Here is a 23215-nt window from a genome sequence, read left to right on the forward strand (position 1 = left end):
AATCCCAGCACTTTGGGAGGTTGAGGCAGATGGACACCTGAGGTCAGGAGATCGAGACCAGCCTGGCTAACATGGTGAAACCCCATCGCTATTAAAAATACAAAAATTAGCTGGGTGTGGTGGCAGGTGCCTGTAGTCCCAGCTACTAGGGAGGCTGTGGCAGGAGAAATCCTTGAACTCAGGAGGTGGAAGTTGCAGTGAGCCGAGATTATGCCACTGTACTCCAGCCTGGGTGACACAGTGAGACTCCATCTCAAAAACAAAAAAATAAACAAACAAGTAAAATATTTCAAACCAGATATTCTGGATTCTGAAATATTTGTGTACTTTTTTTGTTTTGAGATGGAGTCTCGCTGTGTCACCCGGGCTGAAGTTCAGCAGTGCGATCTCAGCTCACTGCTAGCTCCGCCTCCCTGGTTCACACCATTCTCCTGCCTCAGCCTCTCAAGCAGCTGGGACTACAGGTACCCGCCACCACGCCCGGCTATTTTGTATTTTTAGTAGAGACGGGGTTTCACCATGTTGTGTACTTCTTATCTAATTTTGTTAATTTTTTTTTTTTTTTTTTTTTAATCATCTAACTTGAGACAGAAAAAGAAGGGCGCCGGGACCAACGATCACCAGCTGCCCGAATATCAAAAAATTATGCTTCCGAAATCTCTTGATGTCGATTCCGCACGCAGAGCAATCGAGTTGCCCTACGTGTGCCACTCACGACAGAAGCCCTTTTTTTTAATTTTGTTAATTCTTATTAGATATCTGATTCCCAATGAAAACTGTGAAAGAGAACTGGTCTATCATTTTTCTAGTAGTATATCTGAAAAATTTATAAAGCTTCACGTGGCTCACAGATCTTGACCTAAAGCCATTTTGGTTAAACTGACCAAGAAGTCTCATCAAATTCTGGTCCAAGACACAATTTAAATCCAAATTGTTTTATGACAGCCTCGAAAATTAATAAATACAATAAAAGGAAAAAAACTGTGAAAGACATACAAAGGCAAATAGATTTTTCTCATATAGTACATTTTTCTCTTCATTTAATGGGCAGTGATCACCTAACAGCACTGCATTAGGATTCAAATGACAAGTCTGTGAGTATTCTTTTTTTTTTTTGAGACAGAGTCTGGCTCTGTCGCCCAGGCTGGAGTGCAGTGGCACGATTTTGGCTCACTACAACCTCTGCCTCCCAGGTTCAAGCAATTCTCCTGCCTCAGCCTCCTGAGTAGCTGGGATTACAAGCGCCCAACACCACATCCAGCTAATTTTTGTATTTTTAGTAGAGACGGGGGTTTCACCATCTTGGCCAGGCTGGTCTTGAACTCCTGACCTCATGATCCACCCGCCTCGGCCTCCCAAAGTGCTTGGATTACAGGTGGGAGCCATCGCACCTGGCTCTGTGAGTGTTCTTAAGGTCAAGTGCAATGTTATAGATTTTAAGTTCAAATCAAACCAAAGGACTTTAGAATTAAAATTTAATTTCCCAATGTTTTCTATAGCTTTGTGTTAAGGAAGAAACAAATAAATGAAAACTTACTAAGATGTGGAGGGACTAGCCTGAGCAATATGACGAAACCCCATCTCAACAAAAAATACAAAAATTAGCCAGGCATGGTGGCACCTGCCTACAGTCCCATCTACTTGGGAGGCTGAGACGGGAGGATCACCTGAGCCTTGGGAGGTTGAGGCTGCAGCCAGCTATGACTAGGCCACTGCACTCAGGCCTGGGGGAGACAGTAAGACCGTGTCTCAGGGAAAAAAAAAAAAAAAAAAAAGATGCAGAGGAATTTGACTTTACAAAAACTGTATCTCTGACAAGTTGACTGGTAGACTGTAAGTGAATTTAAGTGCAGTACAGGGATTATGGAGACTGTTTCTGTAAAACAATTGCTCCATAATTTATATGCAATTAATTTGTTTCAACATTACAAAGTCTTTTACTCTAATGTTCATATTACCTAGGGATAAATTAATTACCATGTGAATTTTCCCCTAAAAATATACAAGAAAATAAGACTATAAAACTACACCTGGGCCGGGCACGGTGGCTCAAGCCTGTAATCCCAGCACTTTGGGAGGCCAAGACGGGCGGATCACGAGGTCAGGAGATCGAGACCATCCTGGCTAACACGGTGAAACCCCGTCTCTACTAAAAGTACAAAAAAACTAGCCGGGCGAGGTGGCGGGCGCCTGTAGTCCCAGCTACTCCGGAGGCTGAGGCAGGAGAATGGTGTAAACCCGGGAGGCAGAGCTTGCAGTGAGCTGAGATCTGGCCACTGCACTCCAGCCTGGGAGACAGAGCAAGACTCCGTCTCAAAAAAAAAAAAAAACAAAAAACAAAAAACAAAAACAAAACTACACCTGGCTGGGCGCGGTGGCTCAAGCCTGTAATCTCAGCACTTTGGGAGGCCGAGACAGGTGGATCACGAGGTCAGGAGATCGAGACCATCCTGGCTAACACGGTGAAACCCTGTCTCTACTAAAAAAAAATACAAAAAACTAGCCGGGCGAGGTGGCGGGCACCTGTAGTCCCAGCTACTCGGGAGGCTGAGGCAGGAGAATGGGGTGAACCAGGGAGGCAGAGCTTGCAGTGAGCTGAGATCCGGCCACTGCACTCCAGCCTGGGCAATAGAGCAAGACTCCGTCTCAAAAAAAAAAAACAACAAAAAAAACTACACCTATTGTATAAGACCTTCCTAATTAAATAAAGTGTTTCCTGAGTTAAAATTAAGTGTTTTTAAAAGCTACATTAGGGCCAGGCACAGTGGCTCACGCCTGTGATCTCAGCTTTTTGGGACTCAAGGCCGAGGTGGGCAGATCACCTGAGACCAGGAGTTTGAGACCAGCCTGGCCAGCATGGCAGAACCTGTCTTTACTGAAAATGCAAAAATTAGCTGGGCATGGTGGGTCATACCTGTAATCCCAGGTACTTGGGAGGCTGAGACAGGAGAATTGCATGAACTTGGGAGGCGGAGGTTGCGTGAGCTGAGAGCACGCCACTGTACTCCAGCCTAGGAGACAAAGCGAGACTCCATCTCAAAAAAAGTAAAAAAAAAGTAAAAGCTACATTAAGGCTAGGCTCCATGGCTGTCATCTGTAATCCCAGTGCTTTGGGAGGCTGAGGTGGGAGGATGACTTGAGCCCAGGAGGTCAAGGCTGCAGTGAGCTGAGATCATGCCACTGCACTCCAGGGTAGGCAACAGAGCAAGACTGTCTCAAAAAACCAAATAAGCAAACAATAAAAAAAGAAAGCCTCAACATTTAAAAAAACAAAAACAAGTGAGTCATTAATGCTCCCAATGTTTGATGGTGGTTGTGAAAGACTTCCATTGCTATAACTTGGAAGGCAGTATTACTCACTCTTGGTAATACAATGTGCTAATGAGAGGTGACAGCAAGCTGGCAGCCCTTGTTCGCTCTCGGCATAGTGGACATGGACGAGGGGGCAGCTTGTCTCTCATTGGACAGTCTTATTTTAAAGTGTCCTTGTAAACCACACTGATAACAAGCTCTACCAGCTGATTGGCCTGCTCCATTTTCGGTCCTCTCTGAACCACCAAGGTTTGTTTGTCTGAGGGCCATGACTAAGGCTGCGGCCTTTCTCTGATCTCGCTTTTCCTTTTGGGCCTGTTCCTCTTGGTCCCTATTATAGAACACCGAAGTTGCCAGGTTTAATAAGGCCTCCAGATTTTGTTCAGGGCCCAGGGCTTGCTTTTGCAGTCTTCTGATATCTGCAGCTGATTGGGTAATAAACTTATCTTTTAGAATCAATTGACCCTCGAGTGATTCAGGTGACAGGGAAGTATATTTTCTTAAGGCCCCCTGTAGCCGCTCAAGGAAGGCAGAAGGATTTTCTTGCTTTCCCTGAGTTATGGTGGACATCACTGAATAATTCATGGGCTTTTTCCTAATTCTCCTTAGTCCTTCTAGAACACCGGTCAACTGACGTTTACAACTCCAGTCCCCATGATCTGAGTTGAGGTCCCAGTGGGGATCCATACTGGGTATGGCCTGCTGACCGGTAGGGAATGTGTCCTTTTCTTTGGCTGTCATTCTATCATTTACTTGACCAAGAAACCTGGTATCTCCAAACTCTCAGGCTGCAGCTAAAGCCGCATTCTTTTCATTAAAGGCCAAGGTTTGATCTAACAGTAGCATGACATCTCTCCAAGCGAGATCGAAGGTTTGCCCTAGACCCTGCAGGACATCTATGTACCTATCAGGATCATCTGAAAACTTCCCCAGGTCTGCCTTGATCTGCTTTAAACCAGAGAGGGAGAAGGGGACATGTACCCGGGTTGGGTCAAATTCCCCTCTCCCTAGAGCTTGAAGGGGACATAACCAATAGCCCAGGGGGTTTGTGGGCCTTTGGAGATTTCTTTGCTTATTTCCTTCTGGGCAAGGGAGATAAAGGATTATCATTAATAGGAAGGAGAGCTATAGGGAGGCTAGGATATGGGGGTAAGCTGAGAGGTCCTCCTGTGGGATGTAAATTGTAAGCTTTCCACAGTTGTGTATTCTCCTTCAACGAAAAGAAAGCTTGGACATAAGGTATTTCACTCCATTTGCCTTCCCTCTTACAGAAAAGGTCAAGCTGCACAAGAGTATTGTAATTTTTACTTCCCTCAGGTGGCCCTTTTTCCCCATCAGAGAAAGAATATTGGGGCCAGGTCATAGTGCAGAAAAAAATGAGCCACCTCTTTTTCAGGGTTTGTGGATCAAATTGGTCCCAATGGCTTAGGATGCATTTCAAGGGTAAGCCTGTTGATGCCTGAGTGTTTACCATCTGAAAGACAAAACTGCCTGCAGTTTTGGTTTGTTTTGTTTCTCCTCCTGCCCAAGAACCCACAACGGTCCCTGGACCCTGCTGATTGGAATAGTTGTGCTTGAAAGGGGGAATAAAAGAAATCAGGCACATTCCTCAGCCCTGGGCTCAACACAAACAGGCCCAGTACAAACACATCCCACCATATATCTCTCAACTTCCTGAGCCCAGTACAAACACAACCCACCATATATCTCTCAACTTCCTGAGCCCAGTACAAACACAACCCACCATATATCTCTCAACTTCCTGAGCCCAGTACAAACACATCTCTCAACTCAGAGACTATCATATATCTCAACTTTAGAAAAACACCACCTGGAAAGTCCCTGATAAGGACACAGCCGTTTGCGGTTTTACTGAAAGCGCGGGAACCAATAGAAACCTGCTAAAATGTATAACTTAAAATGTTAACCAATTGTAATGCTGTAACCTAAAGAATTCCCTTGTTCCTCTGTAACCTTACAAGTCCTGTTTACATCAGGCTGTAAAAAGCAAGCACACGCATTGTTCGGGGCCCTCTTGTATGCTGTGGAGCGGAGGGACCACGTTCGAACTTGCAGTAAAGATCCTTGCCGCTTGGCTTTGACTCTGGACTCTGGTGGTCTTCTCTGAGGAATAAACGGTCTGGGCATAACATCTGGGGGCTCGTCCGGGATTCTCCAAGCCCACCAGACCCCTGGTCAACGGATCTACTAGGATCGATCTGCTGATAGGTGAGCCAGCTCGTCCCTGTTTGTCTGTCTGTGTCTGTTCTGAACCTGTATCTGTGACTCGCGAGGTCTGTAACTGAAGCTGAAAGCTGACATAGTCCTGGCAGACGCACTATAGGACGGCCAGCGGAGACCGGTGGGAGACGTCCCCTGGCTCTCATCTGATTCTTGACTGAATTAATTCTGATGCAGATTTCTGGAGCGCGCTCGCGACTGACATAACTTGTTGTTGATATTCAGCAACTCACTTTCCCTTGCAGGACCTGTTCCAGCAACTCACTTTCCCTTGCAGGACCTGTTCCAGCAACTCACTTTCCCTTGCAGGACCTGTTCCAGACGCCACTCCGGGCGCTACTGTTTAAGATGGGTAATACCCAAAGCACACCTCTATCTCTCCTCATAAATAATTTTAAAGATGTTAAGGCGAGGGGCCATGATCTTAGTATAGAGGTAAGGAGGGGAAAGCTGAACACGCTGTGCCGCTCTGAATGGCCCACCTTTAACATGGGATGGCCACCTGAAGGGACTTTCTGTCTTCCTGTCATCACCAGAGTAAAATCCAAGGTTTTCCTGCCAGGACGCGCCAGACACCCGGACCAGATCCCTTATATCCTCATCTGGCAGGACCTTGTTGAGAACCCGCCCCCTTGGCTGCCCCCTTTCCTACTAGCCCCTGAACCCTGTAAGGCACTGGTTGCACGGACGCTAAAATCCAAGCAACTGACTGCCCCCCCCATCCTGTTCTACCTGATAGTGGGGACCCGCTGTCCACAGAACCCCCTCCGTGCCCCTCCGGGCCCCAGGCCCCAGCCCCCCGGGCGGAGTCGCAGGAGGAAGCAGGCGGATGGGAGGCGACCGGCGCACCCGAGTCCCCTGAAAGTGAAAGTAGCTCAGGAGGGCCAGCGGGGCGGACACGAGGGCGCACGTTGCGGAGTAGCCCCTCCCAGCCGCCTGACTCCACCGTGGCTCTGCCCCTTCGGGAAATAGGACCCCCAGATGACACAGGAACCCCCAGGCTCCGGTACTGGCCATTCTCCACCAGTGATCTGTATAACTGGAAGACTCAAGAGTGCCCGGTTTTTGGACAACCCCAAAGATTTAATGGCTTTACTAGATAGTGTCATGTTCACCCACCAGCCTACTTAGGATGATTGTCAGCAGCTCCTCCGGATCTTGTTCACAACGGAGGAGCGAGAGAGAATACAGGTAGAAGCTAGAAAGCTGGTCCTGGGGGACGACAGTCAACCGACTGCCAACCCCGACCTCATAAATGCAACTCTTCCCCTGACCAGGCCGGCGTGGGACTACAACACGGCAGAAGGTCGGGGACGGCTACACCTTTATCGCCAGACTCTAATGGCGGGTCTCCAGGCAGCTGCTCGCAAGCCCACTAATTTGGCTAAAGTATACTCTGTTCTGCAGGAAAAGACAGAAAGCCCAGCTACCTACTTAGAAAGACTAATGGAAGCTTTTAGACAGTACACCCCCATAGACCCAGAGGCCCCAGGGAGTCAGGCAGCTGTTGTAATGTCTTTTGTAAATCAGGCGGCCCCAGACATTAAAAAGAAACTCCAGAAATTAGAAGACTTAGAGGGAAAACAGCTTCAGGACCTTCTTCAGATAGCCCAGCGAGTTTACAATAATAGAGATACTCCAGAGGAAAAGCAATTTAAGACCACTGAAAAAAAGGACCAAGGTCCTGGCAGCAGTAGTACAGAAAGAGCATCTACAGCCAGAGAACACCCAACCTAGGCAGTCCCCCACACATGATAATCTGGGCAGAGACCAATGTGCATACTGTAAAGAAGTTGGCCACTAGATAAAAGACTGCCCCAAAAAGAAACAACGCAGAGGACAGGGACCTCCTAGGTCTAAACCTGTACTAGTCACTCAAGACGAAGACTAGGGAAGACGGGGTTCGGACCCCCTCCCTGAACCTAGGGTAACTTTGCAAGTGGAGGGGTCCCCAGTTCAGTTCTTGGTCGATACGGGAGCACAGCACTCAATCCTAGTTGAAACTAATGGAAAATTATCCTCCAAGTCCTCGTGGGTACAAGGGGCCACAGGAATTAAGAAATACCCCTGGACAACACAAAGAACAGTAAACCTCAGAGCCAGGAATGTAACCCATTCTTTCCTGGTCATCCCTGAGAGCCCCTGTCCCTTACTAGGGAGAGACCTGCTAACTAAAATAGGAGCACAGATCCATTTCCTCCCTGAGGGGCCCATTGTGACCAATTCCCAAAATCAGCCCGTGCCGGTCCTGACTATAACCTTAGAAGACGAGTACCGGCTCCACCAGGAGCAAGTGGCCCCTGACCAGGACATAGCAACCTGGCTTCAACAATATCCAGGAGCTTGGGCAGAAACGGGGGGCTTAGGACTAGCAAAACACCGTCCTGCCTTGTTTGTTGAACTCAAGCCTGGGGCAGACCCCGTTCAGGTACGTCAATACCCAATGCCCCTAGAGGCCAAGAAAGGAATTGCACCACATATACGCCGGCTCCTCGACCAAGGGGTCCTTCGCCCCGTCACTCGCCCTGGAATACTCCATTGTTGCCGGTACAGAAACCTAACAGCGGAGAGTACAGACCTGTACAAGACTTAAGAGAAGTCAATAAGAGGGTTATGGACATACATCCAACAGTGCCTAACCCATACACCCTCCTGAGTACTCTAAACCCTAAACATCAATGGTACACTGTTTTAGATCTGAAAGATGCCTTCTTCAGTTTGCCTTTAGCCCCTCAGAGCCAAAAGCTCTTCGTCTTTGAGTGGACTGACCCTGAGAGGGGCATAAGTGGCCAACTGACATGGACCAGACTGCCGCAGGGATTTAAAAACTCTCCTACCCTGTTCGATGAGGCCCTCCATGAAGACCTGGGTGAGTACCGACGCAAACACCCTGAAATAACCTTACTACAGTATGTTGATGACCTCCTGATTGCTGCCGAGACCCAGGAAGCTTGTACCCAAGGGACCAAGGGTCTCTTACAAGCTCTAGGGGATCTGGGCTACCGAGCCTCGGCAAAGAAAGCTCAAATCTGTAAACCAGAAGTAATATATCTGGGGTACCTGCTAAAAGGAGGGCAGCGCTGGTTAACAGACGCCCGGAAGCAGACTGTTCTGCAGATCCCCAGGCCACAATCCACCCGGCAAGTAAGGGAATTCCTGGGGTCGGCGGGATTTTGTAGACTATGGATACCTGGGTTCGCAGAGCTGGCTAAACCCTTATATCAGGCAACAGGGGGACAGCAGCCATTTAATTGGACAGAAGAAGCCGAGTCGGCTTTCCAACAGATCAAAACCGCCCTACTCTCTGCGCCTGCACTAGGACTACCTGATGTCACCAAGCCCTTCCACTTATACGTGGACGAGAGCAAGGGTGTTGCCAAGGCGGTAATAACTCAGAACTTAGGCCCCTGGCGGAGGCCAGCTGCCTACCTGTCAAAGAAATTAGACCCAGTGGCTGCCGGGTGGCCCCCTTATCTCCGAATGATTGCAGCCACGGCCCTGATGGTACAAGATGCTGATAAACTTGTCATGGGTCAAGAATTATGGGTCGTTACCCCACATGCCATCGAAGGTGTACTCAAACAGCCACCTAATCGATGGATAAGTAATGCCCGGCTCACCCACTACCAAGGACTACTACTAAATCCCCTCAGGATAACTTTCCTGCCCCCAACAACCTTAAACCCTGCCTCGCTGCTGCCCAACCCGGACCTGGATGCCCCACTCCATGATTGCACCGAGATACTAGCTCAGGTGCACGGAGTTAGAGAGGACTTGCAGGACCGCCCACTTCCTGACGCTGACCTCGTCTGGTTCACCGACGGGAGCAGCTTCATACACCAAGGCCAGAGGTACGCTGGAGCAGCAGTAACTTCAGAGACTGAGGTAATCTGGGCAGAACCCCTGCCCCCGGGGACATCGGCCCAGAAGGCCGATCTGATAGCGCTCATCCAAGCTTTTACCTTAGGGGCAGGGAAGAAACCGACAGTATACACAGACAGCCGATATGCTTTTGCTACGGCGCACATACATGGGGCCATTTACAGGGAGCGAGGGTTGCTAACAGCTGAAGGAAAAGAGATAAAAAACAAGCAAGAGATCCTAGCCCTGTTAACAGCCCTATGGAGACCAGAAAAATTGGCTATTGTACATTGCCCAGGGCATCAGAAACCAACCACTCCAATTGCTCAAGGCAACTTTCTGGCAGACCAAACTGCAAGGAGTGTAGCAAAGGCTCCCAGCCAACTCCTTGCACTCCAGCTCCCTGATCCGGGCCCCCGGGACTTGCCATATCTCCCTGACTATTCGGAACGAGATCTCCAATGGATCGACAAACTTCCCTTGAAACAGATCCAGAATAGGTGGTGGACTGATACTAATGACCAAACCATCCTACCAGAAAAATTAGGACAACAAGTGTTAGAACACATCCACCGAACCACCCACCTGGGTGCCCAGCGGATGATAGACCTGATCAGACGCTCCAAGCTCAAAATCAGACATATAGCCGAGACGGCCAGCAGCATCGTGACAAATTGCAAAGTCTGCCAGCTTAACAACACCTATCCCCAATCCCTGGCTGCAACGGTAACAGGGCACAGGGGAACCAGGCCCGGTATTTACTGGGAAGTAGATTTTACTGAGATAAAGCCAGGAAAATACGGGTATCGGTACTTACTTGTCTTTGTAGATACCTTTTCAGGGTGGATTGAAGCATTCCCAACCAAAAAGGAAACTGCTCAGGTTGTAGCAAAGAAAATTCTGGAAGATATCCTCCCCAGGTATGGTTTCCCCGTCCAGATAAGGTCAGATAATAGGCCGGCCTTCGTTGCTAAGGTAAGTCAGGGTTTGGCTTCCATCCTTGGGGCAAATTGGAAACTACATTGTGCTTACAGGCCCCAAAGTTCAGGACAGGTAGAGAGGATGAATCGGACCTTAAAGGAGACCTTAACTAAATTGACTATGGAGACTGGCGCTAACTAGGTGGTCCTTCTCCCCTACGCTCTGTTCCGGGCCCATAATACCCCTTACAGACTGGGCCTTACCCCTTATGAAATCATGTATGGCAGACCCCCACCCCTGGTTCCCAGCCTAAAAGATGATCTGCTTAAAACTGAAACAGAAAATGTCTCTGAACTCTTATTTTCCCTACAAGCCTTGTAAAAAATTCATCAGGAAATCTGGCCCAAGCTGAAGGAACTATATGAGACCGGTCCCCCACCGACACCCCATCCGTACCAGCGGGAGACTAGGTCCTGGTTAAGCAACACCGACAAGAGACCTTAGAACCCAGGTGGAAAGGACCGCTCCAGGTACTCCTAACCACACCCACCGCCCTGAAGGTAGAAGGCATCGCATCGTGGATCCACTACACCCACGTCAAACCAGTGGACCCGACCTCCGACCTTCTTGGACCAATCACGGCAGCGACTGAAGCACCGGCCACGTGGACTGTGGACAGAGCTAAGAACAACCCCTTAAAATTCACCCTGCGCCGGCAACATAGCTCACTGCAAACATGCAGCTAAGTAGTCTAACCCTAACGTTAGTCGCCCTAGTGGCCGCTGGGGAAAACACAAAACTAGCTCCTAATCCCTTTGGAGATTCTGGCTTTATGAAAACCAAACCCACCCTGGGCAACCTCATAAGCCCGGGAAATTATTGGCCAGTGCTGATTGCCCCTCCTCAGGGTGCAATAGCCCAATTTTACTAAATTTTACTGGTTTTCAAATAGCCAAACCAATGGCACCAATAATATGCTTTGAGTTTGATCAGACTAAATACAATTGTAAACACTATTGGTGGCACCAAAATGCCAGCTGCCCTTATAACTATTGTAACATCCATAAATCCCACTATTGGGGTAAGGAAGAACAGTTAGATCCTAGGTGGCCCTTCCATCATAGACGGGACGGGGATTTTTCATATACATGGATAGTCAGAGACCCCTGGAACTCCCGCTGGACCACGCCTCAACATGGGGCTGTATACTCCTCCTCCTCCTCCACATGGCCTAGCAGTCACCTCTAGCTGTGGCGAGGTCTAGTGCAGGCACGGCCCCTGGTCCATAGGAATATCCAACGACAAGAAAACAGACTAACACAAGATTTACGTCCTTTCTCCTGGATAAAATTATTACAAGAAGGATTAGAACTTGCTAACATTACAGGACTTCACAGCTTGTCTGGCTGCTTTCTGTGCGCCACCCTAGGGCATCCCCCATTAACGGCTGTCCCACTGACATAGGAATCCTCTACCCGAATTAACCATCTTCAAAATCTCTCAACTGCCCCTATTCTTAATGTGCCACTGTACCTGAACCCCAGTCAGGAGAAGTTTCCCTACTGTTTTTCAGGCACTAACTCCAGCCTCTGTAACATCACTGTAGCGCCCCCTAGTACCAACCTAAGGGCCCCGTTGGGCATATTCTTTTGGTGTAATGGAACATTATCTAAAAACTTATCTGGTCCCTCGGTTACCGACCTACTGTGTCTTCCTGTCACATTAGTTCCCCGGTTAACTCTATTAACTACCGGCGAGTTCTTGAGGTACACCGGTAACTGGACTAGTACTGCCATTCACTCAGCCCCTAGACCGAGACCTGCACAAGCCATATTTCTCCCCCTCATTGCGGGAATCTCCCTCACCTCATCCCTCATTGCAGCCGGATTGGCAGGGGGAGCCTTAGGCCACACCCTTATAGAAAGCAACAAGTTGTACCAACAATTTGCCATTGCTATAGAGGAATCGGCTGAGTCCCTTGCCTCCCTTCAGCGACAGCTCACATCCCTGGCTCAGGTAACTTTGCAGAACCGGAGGGCCCTAGACCTACTCACTGCTGAGAAAGGTGGTACATGTATGTTCTTGCAGGAAGACTGTTGCTTCTACATAAATGAATCAGGGCTTGTAGAAAGCTGGGTCCAACAGTTACGCAAGTTAAGCGTAGAAATGAAAAAACAGCAGTTTGCCTCAGCTGCAGACCAATGGTAGAATTCCTCTATGTTTTCTCTGTTAGCCCCCTTCCTTGGACCCCCTGCTAAGTTTACTGATTCTGTTTACCATAGGATCTTGTGTTATTAACAGAATTTTGCAGTTTGTCAGGGAAAGGTTTGACACCATACAGCTCATGGTCCTCAGAGCCCAATACCAACCTGTAAACACTGAAACAGAATTAGACTCATAAGACCCAAGATTGGCTCCAGAGGTACCTGAGAAAGGTGGGAAATGAAAGGGGGAATAAAAGAAATCAGGCACATTCCTCAGCCCTGGGCTCAACACAAACAGGCCCAGTACAAACACATCCCACCATATATCTCTCAACTTCCTGAGCCCAGTACAAACACAACCCACCATATATCTCTCAACTTCCTGAGCCCAGTACAAACACATCTCTCAACTCAGAGACTATCATATATCTCAACTTTAGAAAAACACCACCTGGAAAGTCCCTGATAAGGACACAGCCGTTTGCGGTTTTACTGAAAGCGCGGGAACCAATAGAAACCTGCTAAAATGTATAACTTAAAATGTTATCCAATTGTAATGCTGTAACCTAAAGAATTCCCTTGTTCCTCTGTAACCTTACAAGTCCTGTTTACATCGGGCTATAAAAAGCAAGCACACACATTGTTCGGGGCCCTCTTGTATGCTGTGGAACGGAGGGACCAAGTTCGAATTTGCAGTAAAGATCCTTGCCGCTTGGCTTTGACTCTGGACTCTGGTGGTCTTCTTTGAGGAATAAACGGTCTGGGCATAACAGTGCTCACCAACGCAGCAGCAGAAACAATCCCTGCCCAAGAACCCACAGCGGTCCTTGGACCCTGCTGATCGGAATAGTTGAGTGTTGCTCTCAAAGGCGGCACATCTGGAGTTGTTCGTTCCTCCTGGTGGGTTCATGGTCTCGCTGGCTTTAGGAGTGAAGCTGCAGACCTTCGCAGTGAGTGTTACAGCTCTCAAAGATGGCGCATCCAGAGTTGTAACACTCACAGCGAAGGTCTGCAGCTTCACTCCTGAAGCCAGCGAGACCACGAACCCACCAGAAGGAAGAAACTCCAAACACGTCCTAACATCAGAAGGAATAAACTCTGGACACACCATCTTTAAGAACTGTAACACCCACTTCGAGGGTCTGCGGCTTCATTCTTGAAGTCAGTGAGACCAAGAACCCACCAACTTCGGACACACTAATACCACCCAACTCCCCAACTCAGGAGCAGAGGATAATAAAAATAGGAAGTGCTTACAGTGCTCATTAGGTGCCAGGCATTGTTTTGAATGCTTTAACTATATCCATTTAATCCCCTTCATAGCTCTGTGAGTCAGAGACTTTTGATCTCCACTTTACAGATGTGAAAACTTAATTACTTGCCAAAGGTCACTCAGTGAAATGGTTGAGGAAGATCCAGTTTCATTTAGTGCATGGCTTTCAAGTCCGTGCTCTCACCCAAAGCTTATTACCTCTGGGTTTGCTTCAAGACTAGTTAAAGTTAATTCAGTAATGGCTGTAACAAGACCATGGATGTCCAATTTCACTCCCCATTCGCTGGTTTAAATCCAGCCTGTTGTACCCTCTACATAAAAGCTTTCAATGGCTAATATGCATGTTTTTGTAGCTTAGATCTTGACCCTGGAGCACACCATAAAAGGTACAATTTTTTTTTTTTTTTTTTTTTTTTTGAGACGGAGTCTCGCTCTGTCGCCCGGGCTGGAGTGCAGTGGCCGGATCTCAGCTCACTGCAAGCTCCGCCTCCCGGGTTTACGCCATTCTCCTGCCTCAACCTCCCGAGTAGCTGGGACTACAGGCGCCCGCCACCTCGCCCGGCTAGTTTTTTGTATTTTTTTTTTTTTTAGTAGAGACGGGGTTTCACCATGTTAGCCAGGGTGGTCTCGATCTCCTGACCTCGTGATCCGCCCATCTCGGCCTCCCAAAGTGCTGGGATTACAGGCTTGAGCCACCGCGCCCGGCCTAATTCTAACAGATTATTTACTTGTAGTTGATCTCAACAGAGTCAAAGAAGTGGCTCAATCAGATAATGTGAAAATTTAGGACAATAAAGTTTAAATTACTATATTCACTATAGTGTGTTTCACATTTGTGATTAGAGCTTATAATACTTCCAAAACAAAATTCTTAAGTCTGATTTTCTCTTTTAGAAAGTTGAGCTAATCACTCTTTCCACTTGCAATAAATAAAACATACCAGGCAAATGTTATCCAAGCCAAGTTTACAGAAGTGTGTCTGAACTTGGTACCATCCTCATTCAGATCAGGTGTCAGAGTAGAACACAGAGACTTTTTAGGTGGCCTGCTTGGTTGTCCTTAGTCCAGAAGCACTTTATGCTATTTTGAATTTCACAGTAAAGTGTAGCAACATGTTACAGCTCTTGCTAAAAATGAATTTTGCTTTGTTTTGTTTTGAGACGGGGTCTCCCTCTGTCACCCAGGCCACAGTACAGTGGTGTGATCATAGCTCACTATACCCTGGAACTCTTGGACTCAAGATCCTCTCATGTCAGCCTTCTGAGTAGCTAGGACTACAGGCATATGCCAGCCCACCTGGCTAATTTTTTCTTATTTTTTGTAGAGACAGGAGTCTTACTATGTTGCCCAGGCTGGTCTTGAGCTCCTGAGCTCAAGCAATCCTCCCACCTTGGCCTCCCAAAGTGCTGGGATTACAGGCATGAGCCATTGCATCCAGCTAAAAACGTAAATAAATTTAAATTGTCAGACAAGAGCCTGCCTGACTTTTGCCCAGAGGATATACATACTTAAATTTACACTTCTATATCTCACAATCTTTGGACTAGTAAAAAATGTCATAACGACTTTAATAGTGGTCGGATGAAAATATTTCAAAAGCAGGGCTACAATATATCACTTTAGGAGAAAGAGCAGGCAATTTAAAATTTGAAAATGCAAGAGTGAAGAGAAGCAAAGAAAGTAGTGGTGATGGCAGCAGAGTACTTCTGGGATCTTCCTGAATCTTCTCACAAAAATAGTGAAAACTAGGATAGCAAAAGAACACATCTACAGACAACATCTTTACCAAAAACTACATGAAAAAATGTCCCCTGGAACTCTAGGACGCTAATTAATTGATGGGGCCAAACTAAGGCAGCAACAAGAACAGGGGGAGGGTAGGGAGAGGTCAGGGTGGGAAGGGTGTGTCTGTGTGGGTGTGTCTGTGTGTGTGTGCAAGGCAAGGCATGTCCTGGCAGAAGTGGAGGTTAGAAAAAGAGGACTTGGCCGGGCGCGGTTGGGCACGGTGGCTCACACCTGTAATCCTAGCACTTTGGGAGGCCGAGGCAGGCGGATCACAAGGTCAAGAGAGTGAGACCATCCTGGCCAAGTGGTGAAGCCCTGTCTCTACTAAAAATACAAAAAATTAGCCGGGCGTAGTGGCATGCGCCTGCAGTCCCAGCTACTTGGGAGGCTGAGGCAGGAGAATCACTTGAACCTGGGAGGTGGAGGTTGCAGCGAGCCGAGATCGCGCCACTGCACTCCAGCCTGGCAACAGAGCGAGACTCCACTTAAAAAAAAAAAAAAAAAGAAAAGAAAAAGAGGACCTGAGAGCATCACAAGAACCAAGAAACCCAGAAATCACTCAAGTCATCACCTAAAAAAAGGGCCCCATTAGAAGTGAGTATGAAACTAAGAATCATAGTGGGAAATGGAAGGAGGCCTGGTAGGGTCCCTGTTGCAGGGAATGACCCTAAAGCTCCCAGAAACACCTAGCAGAATTTCCTTTGCAGGACAGGCCCTGCACTGAGCAAGGTAGAATACAGTATGTATGTTAATAGCTAGCTAGCTAAAGCTGACAATAATAGCTAGGTCAGTCTAATCAAATTTAGTAACATACTAAAATTCAGATAACCAGACATTATGTGCCACCTGGTGTGACGCCACAGGAAGTATGCTGTTTCCCCATATAAGCATTTTTGCCAAGAAAATAAAAAATAAAAACTTAATAAAAAATATAGGCTGGGTATGGTGGCTCACGCCTGTAATCCCAGCACTTTGGGAGGCCAAGGCGGAAAGACTGCTTGAGCCCAGGAATTTGAGGCCAGCCTGAATAAGATCCCATCTCTAGCAAAAGTTTTAGATTATTAATTTTTTTCTTTTTATTTATTTATTGTTTGGTTATCTATTGCTACTGAACAAATGATTAAATTACTTTTTCTTTTTGTTACTAATTAATTCATGATGCAACAATATATTAGATTATTTTTTAAAAATAAAAATAGAAAATATGGAGGAGGAAATAATATATTAAATGATAATATAACATTGTAATTATCCAAATGTGGGAAATTCTCCAGGATAAATAATCCAGTCTCTTCAATAAATAAATGGCGTGACAATGAGGGGGGTCATAGAAAGGCACATAAAAAAAAAAAAAAAGACTGAAAGACATAACAACTAAATGAAATGTATAGATTTTGTTTGGATCCTGATTTGAAATTACCATCTTTTTTTAAAAAAATTGTTTTTTGAGATATTGGGGTAAATCAAATATGGACTGAGGATTAGATTGTATAAAGGAATAGCTGGCTGGGTGTGGTTGCTCACACCTGTAATCCTAGCACTTTGGGAGGCTGAGGTGGGTGGATCACAAGGTCAGGAGATCAAGACCATCCTGGCCAACATAGTGAAACCCCATCCCTACTAAAAATACAAAAATTAGCTGGGTGTGGTGGCACATGCCTGTAATCCCAGCTACTCGGGAGGCTGACACAGGAGAACTGCTTGAACCTGGGAGGCGGAGGTTGCAGTGAGCCGAGATCGTGCCACTGCACTCCAGCCTGGTGACAGAGCAAGACTCCATCTCAAAAAAAAAAAAAAATAAAAGGAATTACCATTAATTTTGTAGGTGTGATAATGGTATGGTGTTTTGTTAAAAAAAAGAGAAGCAAAAACTCCTAATCCGTTAAAGATACTTAGAGAACTATGTACCAATGAAATAATATAATGTCTGGTATTTACATTAAACATTTCTTCACAAAGAAAAAAAGTAGATGAAATAAGATAGCAAAATCGTGTAATGGGAGTTCATTAGATTTTTGTTGTTTTTCCACAATTGAAGTTCTTCAAAATAAAAAGTTAAGTGGGGCCGGCCACAGTGGCTCACGCCTGTAATTCAGCACTTTGGGAGGCCAGGGCAGGCGGATCACCTGAGGTTGGGAGTTCAAGACCAGCCTGGCCAAGTGGTGAAATGCTGTCTCTACTAAAATGCAAAAAATAAAAAATAAAAAAATAAAAAATATTAGCTGGGCGTGGTGGCGGGCGCCTGTAATCCCAGCTACTTGGGAGACTGAGACGGGAGAATCGCTCGGACCCAGGAGGCGGAGGTTGCAGTGCCCAGGAGGGACTTGGCTCCAGGCAATCTGTTTTTTCCTTTTCAATTTTGACATCTCTATGAGTTAGCTATTAAACAATATTATCACAGCCCATTTTTTTCTTACTCATATTACCCAGGAGACAATTCCAGAATGAACTTGGACTAAAATTTTATACAGCATGCTGAGTTTCCTAAAGGTTTGATATCTATTTTCTATAATCTGTGAAGGTTCTCTTCCTTACAATATTTATCCAAAGGGTTCAAGTGCCCTGCCTATGTTTCTACAATTTTCTTAGCCAAAGCCAATCACTATAATGAGAAGTAGATCTTATTTGGCAGGTTAAAGTATGGTGCAGGTCAAAGCTGTCTCCTTTCTGTACCACGTGCATTAAATATTTTGCTCCTTTGGTTTCTGAACACATCAGCTCTTCTTAAAGATCTTTCTCTGGGGTCTAATACTTTGTCTGCTGTTTATAAATGTAAACACTATGCCAGGTGCAGTGGCTCACATCTGTAATACCAGTACTTTGGGAGGCTGAGGCACGTGTATCATGAGGTCAGGAGTTTAAGACCAGCCTGGCTAGCATGGTAAAATCCTGTCTCTACTAAAAATACAAAAATTAGCTGGGCATGGTGGCGCACGCCTGTAGTCCCAGCTACTCAGGAAGCTGAGGCAGGAGAATTGCTTGAACCCGGGAGGCAGAGGTTGCAGTGAGCCAAGATCGCGCCACTGCACTCCAGCCTGGGTGACAGAGCGAGACTCCGTCTGAAAAAAAAAAAAAAATTTAAACACTATGTAATTTCCCTGAGTGACTGGATCACCCCAAAACTATCTAAAAATAATTTCAAACATGTAAATGATTTGAGAACCAGAGACAGTAATATTGAACCCATTGACAGGATGGCAGTAGGCAGAACTGTGCAGGGAGACTTTCCAGTCTCCAAATACACATACACATTCAGAGCGAGAACTTCTTTTTTTTATTATTATTATTATTATTTTTTTTTGAGACGGAGTCTCGCTCTGTCACCCAGGCTGGAGTGCAGTGGTCAGATCTCAGCTCACTGCAAGCTCCGCCTCCCGGGTTCATGCCATTCTCCTGCCTCAGCCTCCCGAGTAGCTGGGACTACAGGGGCCGCCACCTCGCCCGGCTAGTTTTTTGTATTTTTAGTAGAGACGGGGTTTCACCGTGTTAGCCAGGATGGTCTCGATCTCCTGACCTCGTGATCCGCCCGTCTCGGCCTCCCAAAGTGCTGGGATTACAGGCTTGAGCCACCGCGCCCGGCCTATTTTTTAAATTTTGATATGGAGTTTCGCTCTTGTTGCCCAGGCTGGATGGAGTGCAATGGGGCGATCTCGCTGCAACCTCCACCTCCCGGGTTCAAGCGATTCTCCTGCCTCAGCCTCCCGAGTAGCTGGGATTACAGGCATGCGCCACCACGCCTGGCTAATTTTTGTATTATTAGTAGAGATGGGGTTTCTCCATGTTGGTCAGGCTGGTCTCACACTCCCAACCTCAGGTGATCCATCCACCTTGGCCTCCCAAAGTGCTGGGATTACAGGCGTGAGCCACCACACCCAGCCAGAGCAAGAACTTCTACTAAGGACTTACTGAAGTGACCAAGAGCTCTTCAGCTTTCTTTCTTCACTGTGGAGATAAGAATACTTGTTATAGCCTTTGCAGATGATGCAAAAAAGATGACTAGTGTTTGTGAATTGATTTGAACTCTTTGGTAGAAGGATGCCAGGTACCTACACAGCAAGATATAAAACTGTACAAGGCTGGGCATGGTGGCTTACGCCTGTAATCCCAGCACTTAGGGAGGCTGAGGTAGGCGGATCACGAGGTCAGGAGTTCAAGACCAGCCTGGCCAAGATGGTGAAACTCCGTCTCTACTAAAAATACAAAAATTAGCCAGTCATGGTGGTGCATGCCTATAGTCCCAGCTACTTGGGAGGCTGAGGTAGGAGAATCGCTTGAGCCCAGGAGGTGGAGGTTGCAGTGAGCCGAGATCGCACCACTGCACCCCAGCTTGGGCAATAACAGAGTGAGACTTCATCTCAAAAGAAAAAAAAAAAGCAAAATTGTACATTCTGGGTGAGTAATTACAGGGAGCTATACAGTCCTTAGAGGCAGGGTCAACACTCTTTGAACATCAGGTATTGTAGTAACTGGTAAGAAGATATCTGAGTTTTACCTACTCCTGATTTATTTAAAAGCCTGGAATTCCTTAACCTGTCTTTGTTGACATAACACATGCAGATGAAATATGACAAGTCCCTCTCTGGTTCAAAATAGAATAAGTACACAGTGTCTAAGATTAGATGCCCTATTTAGGAAGTTTCAAAGGTGACGCCTGCCACCACACCTGGCTAACTTTTTGTGTTTTTAGTAGAGATGAGGCTCCACCATGTTGGCCAGGCTGGTCTCGAACTCCTGACCTCAGGTGATCGGCCTGCTTCGGCCTCCCAAAGTGCTGGGATTACAGGCGTGAGCCATTGCGCCCAGCTCTTTTTCCTTTTTTTTCGGGGGGGGGGGGGGGGGGCCAAGGTCCCGCTCCGTCATCCAGGCTGGGCACCCAGTGGTGTGATCATAGCTCACTGCAGACTCAACCTCCCGGCTCAAGTAGCTGGGACTACAGGCACCTGCCATCATTCCCAGTTAATTGTTTTATTTTTTTGTAGAGACGGGGTCTCCCCATGTTGCACAGGCTGGCAAATAGGCATTGTTGAAGATTATCAGCAATAGATTGAAACTGGGAGCACTTATGGGCATGGAGGAGGCATGAACGGGACTGATGAAAGGACAGAACAAACAGGAAGCTTCAAAGGTGAGATTTAAGAGAGGAAATGACTCAGCCACAGTTTAGGGAGATAGTTCCAGTTAGGTGAGTTGTAGGTGATAATGTGGCTTGGGTGAGCTCATTATCTATAGACGACCAAGATTCTAGAAGCTCACTCCGAGTGTCATCAGGAATCATGAACCAAAGCACAACATTACACAATATTTTTCCAATAGAGGAGGAAATATTGGCATTCTTTACTTTTAAAACTCAGGGCAGTTCTGGTTATTGAAGCTTAAGAGACAACTGGTATAATGACAGTAACAACTAACAAAAATGATTGACATGAAGAAAAAATATTCGTATTAATCTAGTCTAAATTTGACTTATTCATCAAACATTTGAAGATCCACCCTTTCCCAGACTCTTGGGGTACAGTTTTGAAAAAGAGGGGTGTAGGTCCTTCCCTTCTACGAGGTTGCAATCCTGCAGATAAATGACTTTATGGTCTAGGAAGGATGAAGTCAAAGACTGCTGTATTAGTCCCTTTTCATACTGCTATAAAGAACTTCCCTGAGACTGGGTAATTTATAAAGGAAAGAGGTTTAATGGACTCACAGTTCTGCATGGCTAGGGAGGCCTCAGGAAACTTACAATCACGGCAGAAGGGGAAGCAAGTACATCCTACATGAAGGGCAGGAGAGAGGAGAAAGTGAAGGGAGAAGAGCCCTTTATAAAACCATCAGATCTCCTGAGAACTCACTATCACGAGAACAGCATGATCCAATCACCTCCCTCCCTTGACACATGGGGATTACAATTGGAGATGAGATTTGGGTCGGAACACAGAGCCGAACCATATCAATTGGATTACTGATATTTATAAAACCATGATTAAAATGAACGTAAACACATTCCATTGTAATTCTTTAAATAGGCAGCACACTTGAAGTTTCAAGAAAGGTAGTTTCAAGACAGATCAGGACAAAATATTGAGGAAGCCAGAGTGGCTGGTGCTAAGTAATTTGCCTAAAATTAGACGAGAAATTCTGTGAAGGCAGAGATTATGTGTCTGGGTCACAGTGGATAAGCAGGGAGCAGTAGAGCACCTGAAAAGTCATAGCCAATCAATACTTCTTAAAAAATAAAAAAAACGGGCTGGGCTCAGTGGCTCATGCCTGTAATCTTAGCACTTTGGGATGCCAAGGAAAGAGGACTGCTTGAGGCCAGGAGTTGGAGACCAACCCTGGCAACATAGTGAGACTCCCATCTCTACAAAAATTAAAAACAAAAAACAGCCTGGAGTGGTGGCGCGTACACGTAGTCTTAGCTACTCGGGAGGTTGAGATGGGAGGAAAGATTGAGTCCAGGAGTTCAAGATCAGCCTGGGCAACGTAGTGAGACTCCCTCTCTACAAAAAATAGAAAGGAATAAAGCAAAAATTGAGTACTCATTATGTGTAAGTATTGCTTTTGGAGTGTTTAGCATGAGTGTTACTGATCAGTATACAGATGGTATAAATACAGTGTTAATAAGTATTAAAGAGATAAGGCCCTGTGCAGTGGCTCACACCTGTAACCCCAGCACTTTGCTAGGAGTTCAGGACCAGCCTGGACAACATGGTGAAATCCCATCTCTACAAAAAATACAAAAATATTTGCTGGGCATGGTGGCACATGCCTGTGATCCCAGCTACTTAGGAGGCTGAGCTGGGAGGATGGTTTGAGCCAGGGAGGCTGAAGCTGGAGTGAGCCAAGACCGTGCCACTGCATTCCAGCCTGGGTGACAGAGTGAGACCCAGTCTCAAAAAACAAACAAACAAACAAACAAAAAGATTAAAGAAAAAAAGAGACAAGCATGGGAGGGAGGCTACTAGAATAGAATAGTGAGTCTAAAGAATTCAGGGATATGGAGGCTTCTTGGACAAAGTAATGCTTGAGCTGAGTTTTTTTGGGGGGAGGGTTTTGTTTGTCTTAAGACAGGGTTTTGCTCTGTTGCCCAGACTGGAGTGCACTGGCACAATGATGCAATCAATTATGGCTCACTGCAGTCTGGACCTCCTGGGTTCAGGTGATTCTCCCATCTCAGCCTCCAGAGTAGCTGAGACTACAGACTCACGTGGCCACTCTGGCTAATTTTTGTATTTTTAGTAGGGACGGGGTTTTGCCATGTTGCCCAGGTTGGTCTCGAATTCCTGGGGCTTAAGCCATCCTCCCACCTCCGTCCCCAAAAGTGTTTGGATTACAGGCGTGAGCCATTGTGCCCGATCGGAGCTGAGTTTTGAAGACAGGCAATGGGGCACAGTATGTGTTAAATCACTGTGAAATGAAATAGCATTATACATTTGAGGAACCAAAAACAGTGCAGACTGGCTGAAGAATGAGGTGGCATGATGGTGTTACGGTAGATTAGGTTATAGGGTGGATCTAGATCTTTTAAAATGCTATGTTAAAATTTCGGCTTTATTCTAAATTTAGAAATCACTAAACTATGTTAAACAGAGGAATGACAGAATCATATCTTCATTTTAGGAAGACCAAT

At 46.4% G+C, this 23215-nt stretch overlaps 1 protein-coding gene and 1 non-coding gene across 4 annotated transcripts in view; both read right to left on the bottom strand.

Moving 5' to 3' along the window:
* AP4S1 (adaptor related protein complex 4 subunit sigma 1) overlaps nucleotides 1–23215 on the bottom strand; it is a 114181-nt gene that overhangs the window by 87248 nt on the left and 3718 nt on the right. The gene's annotated exons all lie outside the window — the stretch shown is intronic.
* LOC115898019 lies at nucleotides 598–731 on the bottom strand. The gene has a single exon (XR_004057782.1). It is a non-coding gene; the product is annotated as a U11 spliceosomal RNA (small nuclear RNA).

This window comes from Rhinopithecus roxellana, chromosome 5 (assembly GCF_007565055.1).
Source record: "Rhinopithecus roxellana isolate Shanxi Qingling chromosome 5, ASM756505v1, whole genome shotgun sequence".
In the NCBI taxonomy this organism is placed as follows: Eukaryota; Metazoa; Chordata; class Mammalia; order Primates; family Cercopithecidae; genus Rhinopithecus; species Rhinopithecus roxellana.